This window comes from Convolutriloba macropyga, chromosome 2 (assembly GCF_964194025.1).
Source record: "Convolutriloba macropyga chromosome 2, txConMacr16.3, whole genome shotgun sequence".
Lineage (NCBI taxonomy): Eukaryota > Metazoa > Xenacoelomorpha > Acoela > Convolutidae > Convolutriloba > Convolutriloba macropyga.
This window is the reverse complement of record NC_134469.1, coordinates 82,344,150-82,364,829: the sequence shown is the minus strand read 5'-3', so window position 1 is coordinate 82,364,829 and position 20,680 is coordinate 82,344,150.

Sequence of the window (20,680 nt, the reverse complement as noted above, 5' to 3'; positions counted from 1 at the left end):
TTTTCAGCAATTTTGTCCGCAAGTTTGAACAAATTCAGAAGTTATGGCCAGAATGCGGTGGCGGCGGTGGTCGAGAGTTGTTAGAAGATTTATTTTCTGAAGTTGAAAATCGCTCAATTGCTGAACAAATATTTGGCTAGAAAAAGAGCGATGCTGCCGGCTTGTGTGGCCACGATTAAGTTAACAATCGGAGTAATTTGGTTCTATTAATTATCTCTAATTTGTTGACAAAGCCCGTTTAGAATAATCCAACATTTGGTGCTGAATAAACTTTGTAAACAATAAACAGAAGAGAACGCGTGCTGGGCCAGCGGTTACCCCAAATCACATCGGAGAGGGGGGGGGGGGGGGGGGGTTGCGATGTGTCGATGGAACCAGTTTGTCTTTAACTAAGCTGTGGAGAGTTTTAAATCAATTTTGCACGAGTTCAGCTAATTGATATTTTGCATAGTTTGAAATAAAGTAATTTGTGAAATATTTGTAATATTTAGATAAAAAACATTCGGTTAATTTCTTTTCGGTCTTTTTTAACTAGTAACTAGAAATGATATTTTTAAGGGAGTAAAAAGGAGTGAATGATAAACAATAACAAGGGTAAACTAAACGGTACTTGAGTCTGGAAACGGTAATTATGGTCATCAGCACCTTATCGGGACTAACTTTCAATTATGATAAAAAGATGAGATGGGTTATGTGATTACAAAATTTTATTCTGATTTTGTTATCCCTAATTTTGTTTGTGATCGATTAAAAGTTTCACTTTCAAGAAACAAATAAACTCTCAACACCTGATCAACAAGTTTAAGTTATGAATTATAACTTGTTTTTCAATCAATTTCCATTCTGACAAGGTTTGTCAAGTGATAACAATAAACCATTTTGAAGTATACAAAATTTGTAAACAAGGAATCTATATCCTTATTTGCTAATCCCATTCTAATTATTACACTGGGCAAACTATGCTCCCGTCAATTTTGGGCTAAAGACCAAACAAAAGTTGCCCAAATCAAACAAAGAAAGCACAAAAGTGTATTCATAAAACTGCTCAATCGCAGATTGAAACATTGTCACAGTTTTAATTAATTAACACCCAAACCAACAATTTTAATCACATGCAAGTTTACTTATCACAAACAGATTCACGAATAAGTCATATCGAAAAGAGGTCAACAATCTAAACAACATTGAGTGAAATGTCGAAAAGGTTATCCATCAGCTTAGATGGTATACAAACACGTTGACTTGGTTTGAACTTCTATTTTTGAGAACTGAAAATGGTCTTGAAATCGGGGCCGGCGCTTGTTAGATCACCTTTAAAACGATAACTCGGTGCTATTTTTACGATACCAACTAAAAGATGTTTCCTATACCAACTAAAAGATTGTTTCCTATACCCTTTTTCAAGACGGGTTTCAAGAAAAAACCTCACGAAAATAACCCACACCTGATTCCAATGGGACATAAACCCCACAAACCCCACCAACCAAAACTTTTTAATTTTCCCCAAAACTTCTTGAACAGCAGAAGAAAATCGCAATTTTGCAAATTTTTTAGTATCTCCTTAAATATAGGACTTATAATGCATACATGTAAAGTTTTCAAATTGACAGAAGTTAAAATCGATCTTGCATTTTTGTTTGAAGTTACTAATCATTTTTCAATGGTTTGAATGAAAACTGCACATTTTGCATAAAATTATAACTAAAATTTTAAACTCAAAAAAAGTTGAACAGTAAAACTAAAAATCAAATTAAAAAATTGAAAATTAAAAATCTAAAATCTAAAAACAAAAAATCTAAAAGAACTCATTTAAAATTCAGACATTAAAACTCAAATCAAAACGAATTCATAGATGAATAGGAAAATTGTTCTGCAAAATTTGCATGTTTTCTATTTTCAAAAAGCCAGCCATTTGATTTGCTTCACTGACTTTTACTTAGCATAGAAATTGTAGGCATTATAGTCCAGATTAAACCGGGTTTAAATATATATGCTATAGCAAACAACAAGGCTCTCATTTTCCTTTGTGTTGAATTTGAAAACTAACGATGCGTCTTATGACAGTTTCTGAAATGATAAAACTGAAATGCAAACTGTTCTATAATTGTTCCGACCCTCTTGAGGGGGGAGGAACTATATACTCAAATGGGTTTTTTTTGTTCAGACAATTTTGGCCGATCGATATTTTTATCGTAGAGAAGCGTGAGTGGCATTGTTAGCATTGTTAAAAAGCTGGCCCTGCGTAAAATTCGAAATTAAAAAGACTTTTTTCAATTTTGAACTTTTTGAGGAGTTATGGAGGATTCAAGTTTTGTGTGAACAACGCATATTTGGCATGATTGTTCACTTTTAGTGTAATTATTCTTTAAATTATCAATTTTTTATTAGAATAAAAATTCGGAATTACATTTCCAGTCACAAAATGGATCAATTTTGTGTTCTTAATAGACCAAAAACAATAAAAAAGACTGGTTCTGGTCTCATAGGGAAGTTTACTATCAAAAAAATTCGAATTCTATTTGAGAGCTGTTTTTTTTTAGAAAACTTCATCTTTTTTGTTTCTTTTCAAGTCAACTAGAGACTAGTCACTTTTCATATCCAGATTCCGTTAATGGAAAATATCATTTGCAGTTATATGAAGCCCAAAGAACAAAAGATTCGTTTTCAAGGAATTGCTCATGTTTTTTTTGGCTTTGACTCCGAGTTTTGTATTTTTAATGAAATTTTGATGTTCTCTTTGAGGTTTTAGCAAATTTTTGAAGTCCTATGGCGCACTCCAGTTGAATAAAAAAGCAATAGGTTTCAAAAAGATCATTAAGTGATCCTATCCAACGCTTTGAATTGACAGCTAATGGCTGTTAAGTCTTTAATAATAATTTTTCGAAAATTTTTTTGAACAATTAACAACATTAAACTAATTTTTGTGAACTATAAGTCAATCTCAGTAATTACAGGACCCCGTTCCTTTCTGCTGAAATCAAAACTATGCATTTTTGCGGTTTTATCTTCTAACTATTAGTTTTATGACCTCAATGCCACAAGATTTCAAAGAAATTTTAAAAAATTTTTTTGATATTTTTGTATATTTGGTTTCTGTTGGAATCTTATCACATTATCCTAAAAATGATAGCTCTAATTGGCTTAGAAAAAACATTCAATGGATAAAAGATAAAGTTTTCAGATAAAAGGTTATGGTTTAAATGGCTCCGACACTTTCTTTTCGCATTTTTCTACTGAATGTTTGGATTTTGCCTGTATTTGATGTTGTTTTCATAGTCAATAGTCTTATTGCGATGTCTTTTGATTACTTGTGCAAAAACAACACTGTTTTCCTCCCATGGAGCGCAAATGAGCGTTTTTATTGACTTCCGTTGAAAGCTATTGATTTTAATGGCTGCTAAGGCTTTAAAAATACATTAGGCAATTTTGAACATTAACCGATCTTAAATTTATTTTAGTGAACTGTCATTCGGTCTCAGTATTAACGGGATCCTTTTGATTTCTACTGCAACCAACCTTAATTTGGATTGCCGTCTATCTTCTAACTATTGGTTTTAAGAACTCGATGCCACAAGATTTAAAAAAAAAGACAAAATTTTTGGATCCTTTTGTATTAATGGTTCTTGATAAAATCTTTTCACATTATCCTATATTGACAGCTCCCATTGGCTTAAAAAAGACTTAATGGACCATAGATAAAGTTTTTTTGATAAAAGGTTATGCTTTAAATGGCTCCGACACTTTCATCTCCCATTTTTCTACTGAATTTTTGGTTTTTGTCTTTAATTATTGTTGTTCCCATAGTCAGTTACTTATTGCAATGAGTTAATGATGACTTATGGATGAAAGACATCCTTGTTGTCCCATTGAGGCATAACTCAGCGAAATTATTGGCTTCCGCTGAAACTTATTGAGTTTAATGGCGTTGATATTATGGGTTTTCTCAAAAATTTCGTCGTTTTTATGTTTTTGTTCATTTGTTGATTTTTTGATTTCAAATTTAAAAAAAAATCTCCTCTACCCTAAACAAATAGTTAAAAATAGGACAGTATTTACTGAAAAATTCATTTTTCATTGTTTTTGACACTTTTCTTGCTCAATTTTTTTTGAATTTGCAGCTTTCGCCTGTTTTTTTATTTTTTGAGGTAGCCGTAATTTGCTGACCGGTCGCATAACCGTGTAGTAGAGGGTTGGGTGAGTCATCACCCTAAGCAATTAAGTAAAAGCCAATATTCTACAAGTTTATGATAGACCTTTTTAAAGCTTTTTTATACTTTTTATTTTATGCTGTTGTTTTCGTCAACATTTAACATATTCTCATCACTGAGAAGTCCGATCCAATTCCTTGAATTTCAAAATTGAATATGACTACTTTTGTTATGTCGTATTTGTTATTTTGTTTGTTGGACAATACGCGTTTTTGCAACCTTTTGTGAGTGCTGTATTTGTGTTTTCTTTTCTTATAGCACATTCGGGTAATAACAAGTATAAATGATTTTCAAATTTAGACCAAAATCATTAATCTTTCAGTCTAGTTTTAGCTGAATAAGGATAAACTAAGATTGAAAAAAGAATACATTATATTCGGATAAAAGCTAATGGTTCTATTGGCTTCAATAATTTGTGTTTTCGCAAATGTTTTCGTTAACAGTCAATGTTTTTAAGACTTTCGAAATTTTTTTTGTTTACAAAATGTTGATTGATTTTTGAATTTCGCCTCATTTTTTCTCGTTTTTGTCGACTTGTTACCCTGTCTCATTAAGGAAAATTTCTATCTGCTGTATATTTGGGAAGATTAAGTTTGTGTAGTTAAGGTTTTATCCGATTAAATTTCGACGTTGTTACTAGGTGCTTTTAAAATTAGGTATTTAGTTTTTGTCGTGAAATTCTTTTTTTGCTTATTTTGCTGTTTATTTTCTCTCAGTTTTTTCAATTACAGATCTCGTAAGCGCTGTAATGAGGACTGATATTATGTAATTCACTTAGTAGTTAGGTTTTATAACGATTTTTTTAAACTCAAACATCTATTTTTGTTTTCTCTTCATTTGGTTGACATTTAAGGCAAAAATGTAGATGAGCTCTGTTCGGAAAATCATATGCATAGCGAGCCTCCTTGTTTAGTTTTATAAAAAATAAAAAAGGGAGCATTTCAATTAAACCAAAGTCTTTTGTAAAGGTTTACGAATGAATTTATTTTAGTTGTATCTAATTTTTGAAAACTTTCAATGAAAAGATGCTGCTATGATGCTAACGTACAAAAACCAGTTACTCCATTTTTGCCATCAAAGGCTTCAATTTTGCTTCACCAGCTTAACTGTTCTTAATTCATAAGTTTCATCAGAACCTGAGAACTTTATCGATATGAACTTTGTTTCGATTGACTCTCAATTCAAATTTAACTGGATTTGATAATACGTTCTTTTCACAAATGATCCTTGTAGAAAACAGTATTTGTATGCTTCTGCAATTTTAAAATTAAGTGAATACGATTAATTTTTTCCCGTTATCATACTGATCCTAAACCAATCCAGAAACAAGAATATAGAAGAATCAAAAACAAGTTTTTTCACCGTGTACTGGTTTCAGTGAAGCGTTCTAAAGAGATATTATTTGTGTGTAGTATTATCATTCTGTTCACAAATGCGGAGTCCCCTTACATTCCGACAGATTGGTATGATATTATTTGACCAAAAGAATTTAGATGTATAAAATTTACAAGCAGACAAAGAATTGATCTTATTTTTGTCACTTTTTTTATAAGCAGCGTCTTTCTTAAAGAATTGGTTGAATGAAATTAGAATGCAGACGGCAAAATGTTGAAAAACTGACAAAATAAGTAAAACTAAAACAAAAAACTTGCCCAAACAACCTTGAAGCAAAAAGCCAAGTACCTGCTGAGCCATTTGCTTGACTACATGGAGTGTTCGGTCTCAAAAACTTTTCTGTGTCAATAAAGCATGTTGAACTTTATAGTTAAGATAAAAAACATTAGATCTGAGAAAAATCTTATGATTCCAAAAATAACGTTAAAATCTTGCGATGCATCACATCAGAATCACTGAAACGATATGACTAATTTGGCAACTGATCTATAACTTATGTTAAACAAGGCGGCTCAGCAATGTGCGATGGCACATAAGGTTCCGAACCCGCTCATACACAATTTTGGCATAATTGTCTACCAAATGAGGAACAGATAGAAACCCCAAAAATTATTTTTTGGGAATCCCAAAAAACCCAAAAAAGCCCAAGTATTTTTCAAAAAATATGTGTATGAACGATCAGATAGCCTCCAAAGCAAATAAATCAGTGGAGTAAAAATTGAAGCATTAAATTGCTGTGATAAAATCAAACAGCAACAACAACAAACATTAATTACATCAAAAACTTTTTGTCCGTCTTAAAAAAAAACAAAATTTAGTAACAAAGTTAACATACCGTCAGATGAACCTAAAACTAAACAAAATAACTTATGAATCACCAGAAAAGATATGAACCGGTCCAAAGAAAGGCTTAGTAACAATTAGACAAAAAAGAACAAAAACAGTAAAGTTAAAATATTCGCTTAGTTTTTTAAAACAATCAACTTCAAAGTAATTAAAGCCATTATAAATCAAGTAAAATATCCCAAAGGGTTACGATTACTAATGTTTCTATGGAGGGGCATTAGGACCTGTCCTTATTCATTTCTTTAAGCGGCTAAAAAGAACAGCAAAAAACAACAAACAAAAATTCAATTGAAACTTGCCAGAAAACGCTGTCAAAACCGTCAAGCAATATTTCGGCCCTCAAAATATATTCGTTTGCGCCTTGTTCAAACACCGATATTGTAGTATTGGACCATTTATTAGTGAGACTATCTAAAAAGTAGACAAAAAAGAGAAAAGGTCAAAAGTATCTAATAATATTGATTTTTTTTCGAAATAAAATTATATCCAAAGTCATGAAAAACATTAATTACAAAATGAAATATTTAAATAAGGTCGTTTATTCATCCAAAGGAATTCTTTGAGACCTGCATTTCTCCAGAATAATTCTTGCGCCTACAAAAAGATTGTCAAACATGACAAAAATCAAATTAATTTACTATTTTTTGTGAAAAACCGGTGTCGAAGTCAGTAAGGTCACAACGCATTCTGTAATAAAAAGATTTTGGGACATCATCCCTTTTGACACCTTACCTTGACACCCATTATGTCATATTTGACCTGTAATTAACGAGATTAGGTAACAAAAAGAAAAATAAATTAACAAACTTGCGAAGTTAAAAATTTTTTTATTTATAGTTTTGGAAAACGATTGTTTTCAAAGACATGAAAGCCATCAGCTATCTACTAATATCAAAATACCGGCTCATCTATTTTTCCATAAAAAGCCATTGAAACTTATCACTATGCAGGAAATTTCATGCAACTGAAATGACAAAGTAAAAATGACAGTTAAAGACAAAATTAAAAAATTCAATTAATTTTTTGAAGAAAGAAGGGTCGAGGCCGTTAAAACGATAATCTATATCTTTAAGGATTTTAATATGTTCAGCTATGTTTCAAATTGAATGCTAATAATGTGATATGAGAACTGGCAGTAATGTGATAATGTGACTAGAAAACGTGAAAAACTGTTAAATTTCTAAAAACAAAAAAAAATCTGAAATTTGGTATTATCAAAGCCAGAAAACAGTAACTTCAGGCTTAAAAACGCAATCGATAATAAATTTTAAATCAGTAGAATGAAGAGGCATTCTTTCCTTGCTGACACTAAGCCGCAAGTTGACCAAATTAAGAAAAAAAAAGGAGGAAAAGTTCATTAAGCCATTTTTTAATTAAAAATCAAATATTTTTGAAAGTCGAAACGATCATAAACTTTCAAGTAAAAACTAAAGTCATTAGCGTGGAGCTGCTTAGAAAGCCAATTGGACCTATCACTCCTGAGCTTTCATTTGATATGTTCTGTTGTTTATTAATAAAAAAAGTCTTTTTTCAAAAAAAAGACCGACTGATTGCAATCCGAATTCTTTTTGGATTGTAACAGTCCAAGTATGGCCTAAAACTAGTCCTGCTATTATTGTTCATTAGGAACTATTGAGTTTTCGAATATTGTAGATATAGATAATTTGTTAGTTGAAAACTCAAAAAAAATTCTGCATTATTCATAATAAACGAGTAAAGCTAGCAAAAAACGGCAAAGTTTTAATTACAGAGCACTCTCAGCGGAAAATGAAGTGGAAATAGCCCCTTTCTGAGTCTAAAAAGATTGTATTAGTGTGTTTTGGGGGTGTAGTGCCGGCAAGTTTTGTCAAAGTGGACTAAAGTAGCTTATTTCGTGTTGTTTTTGATGAAAAAGGCTGAATTTTGAAATTTTTATCCAGGGTTTTTGACCAAAAAATTAAATCAGAATTATCAACAAGGCTTGTTTGTCCTTAAAAATAAAATCAACGACACTATTCTTTAAAAAACTTCAACAATTTTTAGCAAAATTGACGTAAAATTAAGCAAAAATTTCGGAACATGTGAATAAAACAACGTGAATTAACTCTACTTTTTTCAGAAGTTTAAACCTCGATAACTCCCTGAAGAAAACGAAAGTTGAGAAAATCTTTTTAAAATATTTGTCATTAGCGGAACCTGGATATGAAAAGTGACTAGTCTCTAGTTGACTTAAAAAGAAACAAAAAAGATGAAGTTTTCTAAAAAAAAAAACAGCTCTCAAATAGAATTCGAATTTTTCTGATAGTAAACTTCCCTATGAGACCAGAACCAGTCTTTTTTATTGTTTTTGGTCTATTAAGAACACAAAATTGATCCATTTTGTGACTGGAAATGTAATTCCGAATTTATATTCTAATAAAAAATTGATAATTTAAAGAATAATTACACTAAAAGTGAACAAATCATGCCAAATATGCGGTGTTCACACAAAACTTGAATCCTCCCTAACTCCTCAAAAAGTTTGAAATTGAAAAAACCTTTTGAATTTCGAATTTTACGCAGGGCCAGCTTTTTAACAATACCACTCACGTTTCTCTACGATAAAAATATCGATCAGCCAAAATTGTCTGAACAAAAAAAAACCCATTTGAGTATATAGTTCCTCCCCCCTCAAGAGGGGTTGGAACAATAAAAAACATTCCAGTTAAACCGAAATATTCCGGGAAATGTTCATTACGAATTGAATTTTTTAGCTCCTCATTTTTTTAAATAAATAATAACGAAAAGCTGTTGCTATGATACTGATGTAAACAAGTAAAAAAACAAAGTTTTAAAAAAATTAAAAGTACCAATTTTTGTGTCATCAAAATTTTAGTTTTGCTTCACCAGCTTAACCAATCTTTGTTCATAAACTTTAAGAGAAATTGAGAACTTTTACCATTTTAAGGGCAGTTTGATTGACCGTCAATTCTTACTTAACCTGTTTTAGATATTGTTTTCATCACACGTACAAATTATGACGTACGTATTATGTAAACCATCTACTTATAATGACGTACCAAATGCGTACCAAAATACTTCATCAATAGACGACACTACTAAAATTTAATGCAGTAATCTTTGTTCTTATTATTTCATATAAGCAAAAAGTTACCAAGCGAAAAAAATTTAACTTTATTTGAACAGCATCCGTTTAACCTATCGAACGAACTAACCAGTCATCTACAATATAATGTCGGAAAAGAGTCTGAAGCAGGTCCAACGAAAAGAAAATTCTGGGCCAATCAACAAAACGCAATAAATGTGAAACAGAAAACAAAAAACTGGCAGAACCATTTAATTGACCACCTGGCCTATTTGATTTCAAAACTCATTTTTGTTGTCATTAAAGCATTGGGAAAAAATAAGGTAAAAAATATAAGAGCTTAAAAAAAAGTCTGTAATAGAGCTCTGAACATATCATCTTTAGTTGACCCAAGCTACCTCTTGAGAAGCACAGGTTACATGCTTTTGAAATCTGTGGAAACATATTCAGCCTAAGAAAAAGAATTGAAAGCAAAAGTGCGAACCTAGTTAAATTTTTGAAGTTGGTTTGCCTCATTTTGATAAAAAAAAACATTATTTTTTTTTGTTAAACCAAACATTCACGAAAAATTTTCAAAAGAGCTCAATAAAATGATCATGCGCAAAGAAACAAATATTAAAAGAAGTAGAAGCCAAACAGGCAAATATTTCAAAACAATTTTGAGAAAAGAGTTAATAATCTAAGTCATCAATTTAAAGTGACCGGCTCTTAAAGTTTAAGCGTGTTTGAAGCTCAGCAGATTCCTTCGATATTAGATTTTTTGAAACAAAAACAATTTTGCTATAGTGACTTCCAGCTTTTCAGACAGCTTCAAAATTTTGCGTGCTTATTTTTTGACTTTCATATGGAACTGAAAACAAATGATTAACCACACAGCAGATGTATATTTGTCACTGTGCTCAACTTACAGTGAGGCGTCCCCACCACACACACTGTTTAAAACATTGAGGTTTTTCAAAATGGTTATTAAAAACAGAAACAATTTTTTACAGACTTTTTGAATAAAAATTTCAATTGTATCTCAAACATATAAAATGGAAACAAATTTGTTCGAATGCTTGCGCAAGTCTGCCGAGAATCGTTTTCTGAAAATCGGTAGCTTAAAATGTATAAAAAAAGAAAAATGTCATTCAGTAGTAAACATTATATCCTGCGAAATCGTGCCAAAGCAACAGAAATTTTTATCAACAAATGAAATTAGCTCTGTTGGAACAAACGATAATAATAGCGCAACTCGGTAAAATGAAATCACACAATTTCTGAGTTTTTGATTTTACATGAGGCAAGAGAAAATCACAAACTTGGATAGAAGACTAAAATTTTATATAAAAATTTGTTATCATTGGGCTCCGCTGCTGTCCAATTCTTTGCAAAAAATTTTGTTTTGGAAAATTGATCTGCTTAAGCGATCTCGAAGGTAAATTTAAGTGAAAAAAAGAAGCGTCAAATTAACTATGGGAAATGAAAAAATGGATAACAATTGCAAAAAAATGCTTTTGAGAAGTAATGGGGTAGTATTTGTGAAAACACCAAAAGATTTTTGAGTTGATAAAAAACAGGTAACGTAGATCAGATGGCAAAAAAAATGAACTAAGAAATTGATTTGAGCTAAGAAATAAGAGCATAATTTGGAGCAAAATTTTAAGCTTTCAAATTTTTCAGAGCATAAATACATCAAAAATTTTTGCATCACTAGCTCTATAAGACAAAGTCTGCCAGAATAAGTATGTTTCAGTAAAGAAAAATTCAATTAAAAACCTTATAAAAAACCAGTCTAAAAATAACAGTCAGCCAGAATATTTGATATCCAAATTTCTTCGATTTTTTATGTAAAATTACCAAATTATCATCAATTGGAGGAAGAAACAATATAAAAAATATACCAAATATAGAAAAGTGTAAACATTAAGGAAGAGTTTATTTCTGTCTAGCTAAAGGCCCTCAAAACTAAGTCGAAAATCGTTTCTTGAATTAAGAAATTATCGCCTGCCGTGTTTTGAGACAAAACTTTTGTTGACAAAGTTTGCTCTCTCTTTCCCAATAAGAAGTGGAATGTCAGCCCCTAAAGCTACTTGTTTCTGATAGGCGCACTTTGCCAGCTTTAAAAAATGCTCCTAATTTAGCGTCAAAATTACTTTTGAACCATTTAATATGTATGATAAAAATGAAGGCTGAAATAAGATGCAGATTCGATAAATTTTAATAAGGGTGCTTTAGAAAAGCGGAATAGGTTTCTGAAGATACCCATTGCAACTTAATCTGGTAATTGGTGACTGAACGCTTTTGATGAAAAGTTTATAACGAGACTGATAAGAATCTAAAAAGATGTTATTTTCGTAAATTTTAATTTTTGGTCTAATCAAACAGTTGCAAAAAAACATGCTTAGTGCACTTCTAATGCTTGTTCAATTGCTTCTCAATTGCCCCTCAGGAGCAAGCAAATACGCATACAAGTTTTAAAGTTCGATGAATTATTTTTGCAATATTCGTGAGTTTTTGCCAAACTGAAACTGAATGAGCCATTAATCAAACATGGCAAATCTGAAATTTTTGTCTTTTTGTTCTGAAAACCCCAAAAAATCTCACATTTCACACAAATAGACTAAGAAAACAGAAAAAAACGGTTAAAAATTTCTTCAGACTTAATTTGATCTAAAATTCGATATCGCAATCCTAAGTCAAGCTTAACTTCGAAAAATCAAAAAGGCTAAGAATTAACAAAACGTGTGGGCCTGGCATAAAATCTTGCCTTTTTTCTCGAAAAATGATGAACATCTAAATAATATAAAATCAAGACAACCGAAAGATTTTGGTTTTATATTTTATTAGTAAACATAAAAAAGGCTTTGATACATAATTTGCCATAAACTCAAGTTAAACGATAACCGTTTCGAACCACGTGTTTCAGACCTTGAAAAGTCCAAAAATGCTCGCATATTTGTCGGCGTGGCATAGAAGTTTCCCTTTGCATTTGAAAGCATAAAAACCATTCTATCATTCTATTTAAAATGATAGCGCAGAAAAATGTTCCCCGACATTTCATTTGTCAAGCCTCTTCAAAAATAAAAAAAATTAACTTTTTGAAAACTAAGTAGGCAAAAAAAATTTTTAAAAAGAAAAAAACTTCTAATGAGAACCGAAGAAGCGTTGTAGCCTTTGAAGTTGCATATTGTTTCTGTTAACAAAAACGTGTTGATAAAATACTTTTTAACAAAAGTGTGTTGGTTAGACGCCAGCAAAATCCAATCAAATACCATTTTTAAAATGCTACAGTTGTGATTTTACTTCACAAGTTAAATAGTTTTTGAATCACTTTTTAACTGATGGGCTATTAGATTATAGCGTGGTATGAGCTTCAGGATACTTGAGATTTGATTCTTGATCTGTTTAAACGGAGCTTCATTTTTTCTGTAGGTAGACAAAAAACAAAGTTTTGTTTTCGCCTGTTGTTCTGGTTCGTATTGATAAACACAATCCAGTTTTGTTTCAAATGTACACTGCTGACCAAAGTGCTGCAATGCCTCCTGGTTCCCGAAAATTTGCGATCGAACGAATTTCTTTTATAACAGTTCAGGCCAACATTTTTGCTTAACCTCAGTGTTAATAAAAATGATTGCTAGATATAGAAGCAAATAGAAGGGAAACGCAAAAAATGTTAGGTAGTGCCAAAAAACACAGTAAGGTGTCTCTGACCATCGTCAAAAATACGAAAAATAGGCATGAAAAGCTGCCAGAATTTAATCAATAAAGTTTTCAATCTGTCATTGATATGACATACGCAAATAAAGTGCAAATTAAAAAATCAGACGAGTTGCGAATTAATAAAACAAGTGGGGCTGGCAGAGAATTTTACCGCTTTTCTGAAACAGGTGTGAGCTTTCAAAAAGATTGTAAATATAAGCAAAACGAAAAATTTGATTTTGATTTTATGATAGTGAAAATAATGATGCTTTGATATATAACTTGCCAGCACTTGAAACTAATCATTCACCGTTTTAAACTTTGTGTTCCATTCAGGCTTTGACAAGACCAGAAGGCTAGCATAATTCTTTGCTTGGCACTGAAATTTTGCTCATGAGATTCGACCATTCTAGCATTCTATCTAATATGCTATCGCACAAATGTTTTCCGCAACAAAAATTTTTTCCATTTGTCAAGTTTTTTCCAAAAATTTTTCAAATTTAACCTTTTGAAAATTAAATTAAAAAAAAGATGAAAAAAGAAAAAAAGTTTCTCGCAAGAACCGAAGAAACGTTTTATTAGTCTTCCATTAGGAAGAATTAACCGTTTGCTATTGTTTCTGTTAGCAGAAACGTGTGGATAAAATACCTTTTAACAAAAGAGTGTGTGTTAGATGCCAACAAAAGCCAATTGTACCCCACTTTAAGCTTTTACAGTTGTGAAATAAAATTTTCAAACAATTTTGGGAAACAGTGATATCAATTTTGAAAAATATATAGTTATCCTGAATTCAAACCGAGACGTCTCTGATAAAATGTCTTCTCACCGTACAGTTCGTTTTTTCAGAAAAATAGCGAGTTTGGCATCAGAAAATCGACTAATTTTTCAGTCAACCTAATGCTTTTTCTTTATAATGATGTTTCATCTTAAAAGTAGAATAATTCTTTTCATTGATGCATTCCAAAAAATCGAAATGAAGCCAAGATTTTTTTCTCTCAGTTGAGCATTTTTTCTAATGTGATTGCACTATGACGACAAAAATTTCCAGTTTTTGCCAATCATTTGCTGGGCATTGTACAATTAAGTATATACTGATAAGAATTGAATTTATAAAATTTGTTTTTAAGTTTGTAAGACCTCCCTAAACATTTGGGGAAAATCCGAGAAAAAGTTATATAGAGGCAATTTTGTACCGGAAAACAAACCAAACGGACAAATCCCGAGCTTCAATAAAAGAAAAAGGAGAAACCAACAGAGTCTGGTTGTCTATCTGGTTTTTTTTTAAAATAGTAGTGTTAGACCTTCAAAAAAACTGGTAAAAGAAATTACATTTTCACAGCTCTGATATTTTCAGAGTCACTTGATTGACAAAATGACTAAGCAAAGAGCCATAGAAGAAGCGCGTTAAAGACAATGAAGATAGGTTACAAACAAAAGATTATGGGGAAATTAAACATGCAAAAAATCAGGCACGCAGTCTCCGAGCAAAATGTCATATGATTTCTTAAGACAGATTTACACTTTCTTCTAACATTTTTAAAAAAATTTAAAAAATACGAAAAATAGGCATGAAAAGCTGCCAGAATTTAATCAATAAAGTTTTCAATCTGTAATTGATATGACATACGCAAATAAAGTGCAAATTAAAAAATCAGACGAGTTGTGAATTAACAAAACAAGTGGGGCTGGCAGAGAATTTTACCGCTTTTCTGAAACAGGTGTGAGCTTTCAAAAAGATTGTAAATATAAGCAAAACAAAAAATTTGATTTTGATTTTATAATAGTGAAAATAATGATGCTTTGATATATAACTTGCCATCACTTGAAACTAATCATTCACCGTTTTAAACTTTGTGTTCCATTCAGGCATTGACAAGACCAGAAGGCTAGCATAATTCTTTGCTTGGCACTGAAATTTTGCTCATGAGATTCGACCCTTCTAGCATTCTATCTAATATGCTATCGCACAAATGTTTTCCGCAACAATAATTTTTTCCATTTGTCAAGTTTTTTCCAAAAATTTCTCAAATTTAACCTTTTGAAAATTAAATTAAAAAAAAGATGAAAAAAGAAAAAAAGTTTCTCGCGAGAACCGAAGAAACGTTTTATTAGTCTTCCATTAGGAAGAATTAACCGTTTGCCTATTGTTTCTGTTAGCAAAAACGTGTGGATAAAATACCTTTTAACAAAACAGTGTGTGTTAGATGCCAACAAAAGCCAATTGTACCCCACTTTAAGCTTTTACAGTTGTGAAATAAAATTTTCAAACAATTTTGGGAAACAGTGATATCAATTTTGAAAAATCTATAGTTATCCTGAATTCAAACCGAGACGTCTCTGATAAAATGTCTTCTCACCGTACAGTTCGTTTTTTCAGAAAAATAGCGAGTTTGGCATCAGAAAATCGACTAATTTTTCAGTCAACCTAATGCTTTTTCTTTATAATGATGTTTCATCTTAAAAGTAGAATAATTCTTTTCATTGATGCATTCCAAAAAATCGAAATGAAGCCAAGATTTTTTTCTCTCAGTTGAGCATTTTTTCTAATGTGATTGCACTATGACGACAAAAATTTCCAGTTTTTGCCAATCATTTGCTGGGCATTGTACAGTTAAGTATATACTGATAAGAATTGAAGTTATAAAATTTGTTTTTAAGTTTGTAAGACCTCCCTAAACATTTGGGGAAAATCCGAGAAAGAGTTATATAGAGGCAATTTTGTACCGGAAAACAAACCAAACGGACAAATCCCGAGCTTCAATAAAAGAAAAAGGAGAAACCAACAGAGTCTGGTTGTCTATCTGGTTTTTTTTAAAATAGTAGTGTTAGACCTTCAAAAAAACTGGTAAAAGAAATTACATTTTCACAGCTCTGATATTTTCAGAGTCACTTGATTGACAAAATGACTAAGCAAAGAGCCATAGAAGAAGCGCGTTAAAGACAATGAAGATAAGTTGCAAACAAAAGATTATGGGGAAATTAAACATGCAAAAAATCAGGCACGCAGTCTCCGAGCAAAATGGCATATGATTTTTTAAGACAGATTTACATTTTCTTCTAACATTTTAAAAAAAGTTTAAAATATGGAAAAAAAAGGATCAGGAGCAAAAAATTTCAAGCGTCTCTGAAAATTGCAAATTTTTCTGAAAATGAAGCAAAGTATTTTAAAACTTTAACCACAAGAGAGTTGAATCAGAAGACAGTAAAATATGAAAAATACGGTGGGTCAAATTGTTATCTGAAAAGCAAAAATTATAATAACTTAGAGATATTCAAGGAAAATTAATGGTTTTTGGGAATACAATAGCAAAATTTACTTGGAATTGACGGGGAACGTATGGAGATTACAATGGTTACCTGAGTAGGAATCCAAAATGCTGACTTCACTTCTTTTTCCTTCTTGAAGTTGGCATCTCTTCTTTTAACTAATTGCATTGCATAAGTTTGTCAATTTCAATTGATCGACAATCAATAATTGTTCCATTGAGTTCAGTCATATTTATGCGAAATGGAATGCGCTTTTTCTCGGACTCTTTTTTGGGGTGCTTTGATGAGAAAATTGTCGGCTTTGGGCTGCCAGTTGAGACAAAGGGCTTTGGTGTTGTCGTCATTTTTACCGAGACGCTAATCATTGTTTTCTGTGGGATCTCCTTCCAAAATCTTAATTGTATTGTTTGCTTTCTCGCGAATGGACACTCCAATATAATTTGTGGTTGTAGTAATGTCTCTGAATAGTTTTAAACTTCGTCTACCACGGCAGAGATGATCATCCATGTAGATTGAATTTAGAAACTCGTTATTGCTTTGAACTGTTTGTGTTCTTTTGCGATATCCCTTATTGCTCTAATAGCGTGGTATGAGTTTCAGGATACCCGAAATAATGTGATTTCTCTCTTCTCTTTTTTTTAAGTTGGGCTGCCATTTTCAGGGTCAAAAAACATCTGGCGACAGCTTTGATCTTCTTGGCCAAACTTTTTTGTCAGAAAATTTTTGCAATGTGTCACGTAAAGCAGTGCATTGGAATGAATTTAATTTTCTACTTTGAAAAATCAGGCGTCTGCTAAGAGACAACACAATGAGAACTGTTTAGAGTTTTTCCAATCGTTGTTACCGCTGATGCGTTGATAATGCTTTGCATTTTGTTGAGCAAAAGTGTTTTCCGGGAGCAACGTGTAACCACCTTGGGGGATGATGACCAGTGTTAATCAAATCCTGGACGCAATCGGTATATTGATTTTCAGCGTCTTGCTTGAAAGCAATATTATATTTATTGATAAGGAATTTGCGAGAGCTTTTGACGATGATTCTCCTATAACAATCAACCGTTCTCGAGTCTTTTGTTCAAACAACTCTTTTTTCGGTGCCTGGAAAAAAAATCGTAGTTTTGTTTTCACCTGTTGTGTTGCGTAATGATTACACAATCCAGTTTTGTTTCGAATGTAAACTGCTTAAGCAAGTACGTACTGGACTGTCTCCTGGTTTCAAAAAAGTTGCAAATGAATGATTTTCATTAGTAAACAGATGTATATCCGATTCATTTTTTGAGAAGCCGTTTTTGGTGAATCTGTACAGGCCAGCCAATTCCCGAAACTGTCCATTCCCTACAAATCCTTGTTTTAGTATCCATTTTTTTATAAACTTTGTGTATACGGAGATGTCTAGTAAGATATCAATATCAAATTGCTAAACAAGATCAACTGCTAAGATTGGAATTATTAAGTCACCTTAATTGTGGTATGAGAGAGCATGATTGGCATCATCATTGGCTCTACATGAAATAATTGGTCGATGTTTAAACCAGTTTCGAGTACTATTGTGAAATTCAGTGAATAGTTGACTGGAATTGGTTTTTTGATTAAATTGTACGATTTTTTGAAATCATACAACGACTTTTTTTGATTAAATCTATGATTTTTTCAAATCTTTTAAAGGCTAGTGATCTGGTCCTGGTTTTTTTAAGGTTTGCAGTTGATATCATTGATGAGAGTTCTTTATTCAGGAAAAAATCTTAGATTGTAAGTTTGTCTCTCTAAACTTACATCTTGGATGTTACCCGTAGGTGAAACAGTAAATTGAGCTGCTCGTTGAGTTGAAATATGGGCAAGTGTTCCTTGTTTATTTTTAAAAGCCGCCTTTAAAATTGTATGATGATTTCTCTGGCCTCTTTTGCATCTGGACTGTGATCTGCATTGGTAAGTTTCATGAATGACTCTGAAGCAACTGTGACTTGACTTGCTGTGGATATGGTCGTTTCTATCTCTGGCTGAAAATGACCTGAACCTGATGCATGATCATGGCGCGTAGCGCTTTTTGCTCTGGGTCAGAAAAAATGGAAGTTTTAACGCTTGCTTCGATTTCTTATTGCTTCCAGTGAATTGCTTTCGCTACGGACGAAAATATTCTTTCAACCTTTACATTGATTTCTCTTTGTTGTCCCGAGAAATCATCAGTTCATGTAATTCCAGTCAATCTGTGCTTTCTTTTCATTTGCTTCATTCTTTCTCTGATTCAAAATTGAGTTTTCTTACAAGAAGACGACAAGAATTTTACCTGTCATTGTCAACCTGCTGGCCAATTGCGTAAGTCGAATGTGTCATTTCAATGAATGTAGTATACAGCCTGCGCTTTCGTAACTGCTCGTATCCCTAATAAGTTTGAATTCAACAGCCCTGGTTTTAATGGTTTTGAAGTACAATGCGATTACTAATGTACCTTTGCTCAGGAAAGTTAGCTGCGGTCTCGTAGTTGCTGTATGTTGTTGAGAAAATTTGGATAATTCTCTCGGGAGGGTGGCCATGAAAGCAGCCCTTCAAGTAGACGAAGTGCTGTCTATCTGACATATGTTTGCATTGCTGTTTACAGCTATGTCAAAAATGGTCAATAAACATCAATACACTAAGCAAAATTAGCGTCAAATTTCTTTAGCTGTAGTTCTGGCAGCTCTGCAGTTTTTGGCTTCTGCTGTGATAAGTCTCTGAAAACGGTTTTTGGAATCCCAAAATCGCTGATTCTTTTCCATCTTTGTGTTTACCGTGGCTCTACTAATTTGAAATAGGTTTTTAAAAGCTTTTAATAGCTTCTCCGCTCAGAAGAAATCAGATCGTATTCTGTATTGTAAAGATTATCTTCAACAGTTCAGAAATTGTTTATGAATCCGATTATTTTTTAGGCAGTAAGCAGCTTATGAGAGTCCCTTGCTTGTCCCCTTTGTCAAAGAGCTTAGTGAGCTGGGTGAAATTAGCATGCCTCTTTCTGCTTCTTGTCTCACTGGTTGGTTCATTTACTGGCTCATATTTTTCGCAGAACCGAAAGATGCACGTTCGGGATAGCCTTTTTTAAAAATAAATCATAGATTTGAATTGAAACTTGAATTGATTGTTCTAATTTGACTGACAGTTAGGTAGAAAATAAGCAAGCTTATGATTACAAGTGGTAGCAATAATAAGTATGTGTATAACTGAAATAAATGTAATCAATATATGTGAGTGAGTCAGAAATCAATTCAGGTTTCAATGTTTTATTAAAGTTTTTTTTTCCATACTAATTTTTTAAATCTATATTTAAACGTTCTAAATCAAAACGTCAATCAGTTTTATTTTAATTGACTGGTTTTCTCGGCTATACTTGAATCTTTGAAACAAAAGCACGTCTTCTATCTCCTATGCCGGACATTCTAGTTGTGAAAATTTAGGCAGGGAATGAACTGTGTTTTGACTCAAAATTGCATTAACCGGGAATCATAACCCTTCGTTAGATTTTCAGGTGGGTTTTGGCTATGTTTTTACTTTATCAAAAAGAACGCATACCTAACATGCTCATAGGTGAATAAAGGTGAACAACTATCTAAGTCCAAGAAAAACGAAATCTTGACAAGTCTGAACCAAGAAAACAAATAGGAAAAATGAAGGTTAAATTGCCAAAACAAGCGAGCAACATCCATTCAAAATTTAATTTGCACCAGGGGTCAAGTACTGCTGCGCTAATATATATATATATATATATATATATATATATACATATATATATATATATATATATATATATATATATATATATTTATATATATCCGAAGTAAAAAATGAATTTAGTCTTGAAACAAAAATTTCGAAATTTAGTTTCCGAATAACTAATTGTAAGATGAGCTAAGTTTCTAAACAGGAGGAATCTCTAGTGAAATCTGAATATACAAAACACAACTATCATAAGGAACAGCAGCAACTTAGGTGGAATTATAATATTAATTAGGAGACGAAAGTACCATCAAAAAACAAACGAGACACCAAAAAAGCAAACGTTATAGAAAAACGAAACTTCCAAGATAAAAAATATATTTGTACATTAATTTGTACTATTAGGTAGCTGGAGACAATTTGATTTAATTAGATTTAATTTGATTAGTTGACAATTAGATTTAATTACAAAAGTTGTGAGCAAAAACTACATTTGGTTCTAGGACCTGGATTTTTTTCCGCCCGGGGTTGTCGGA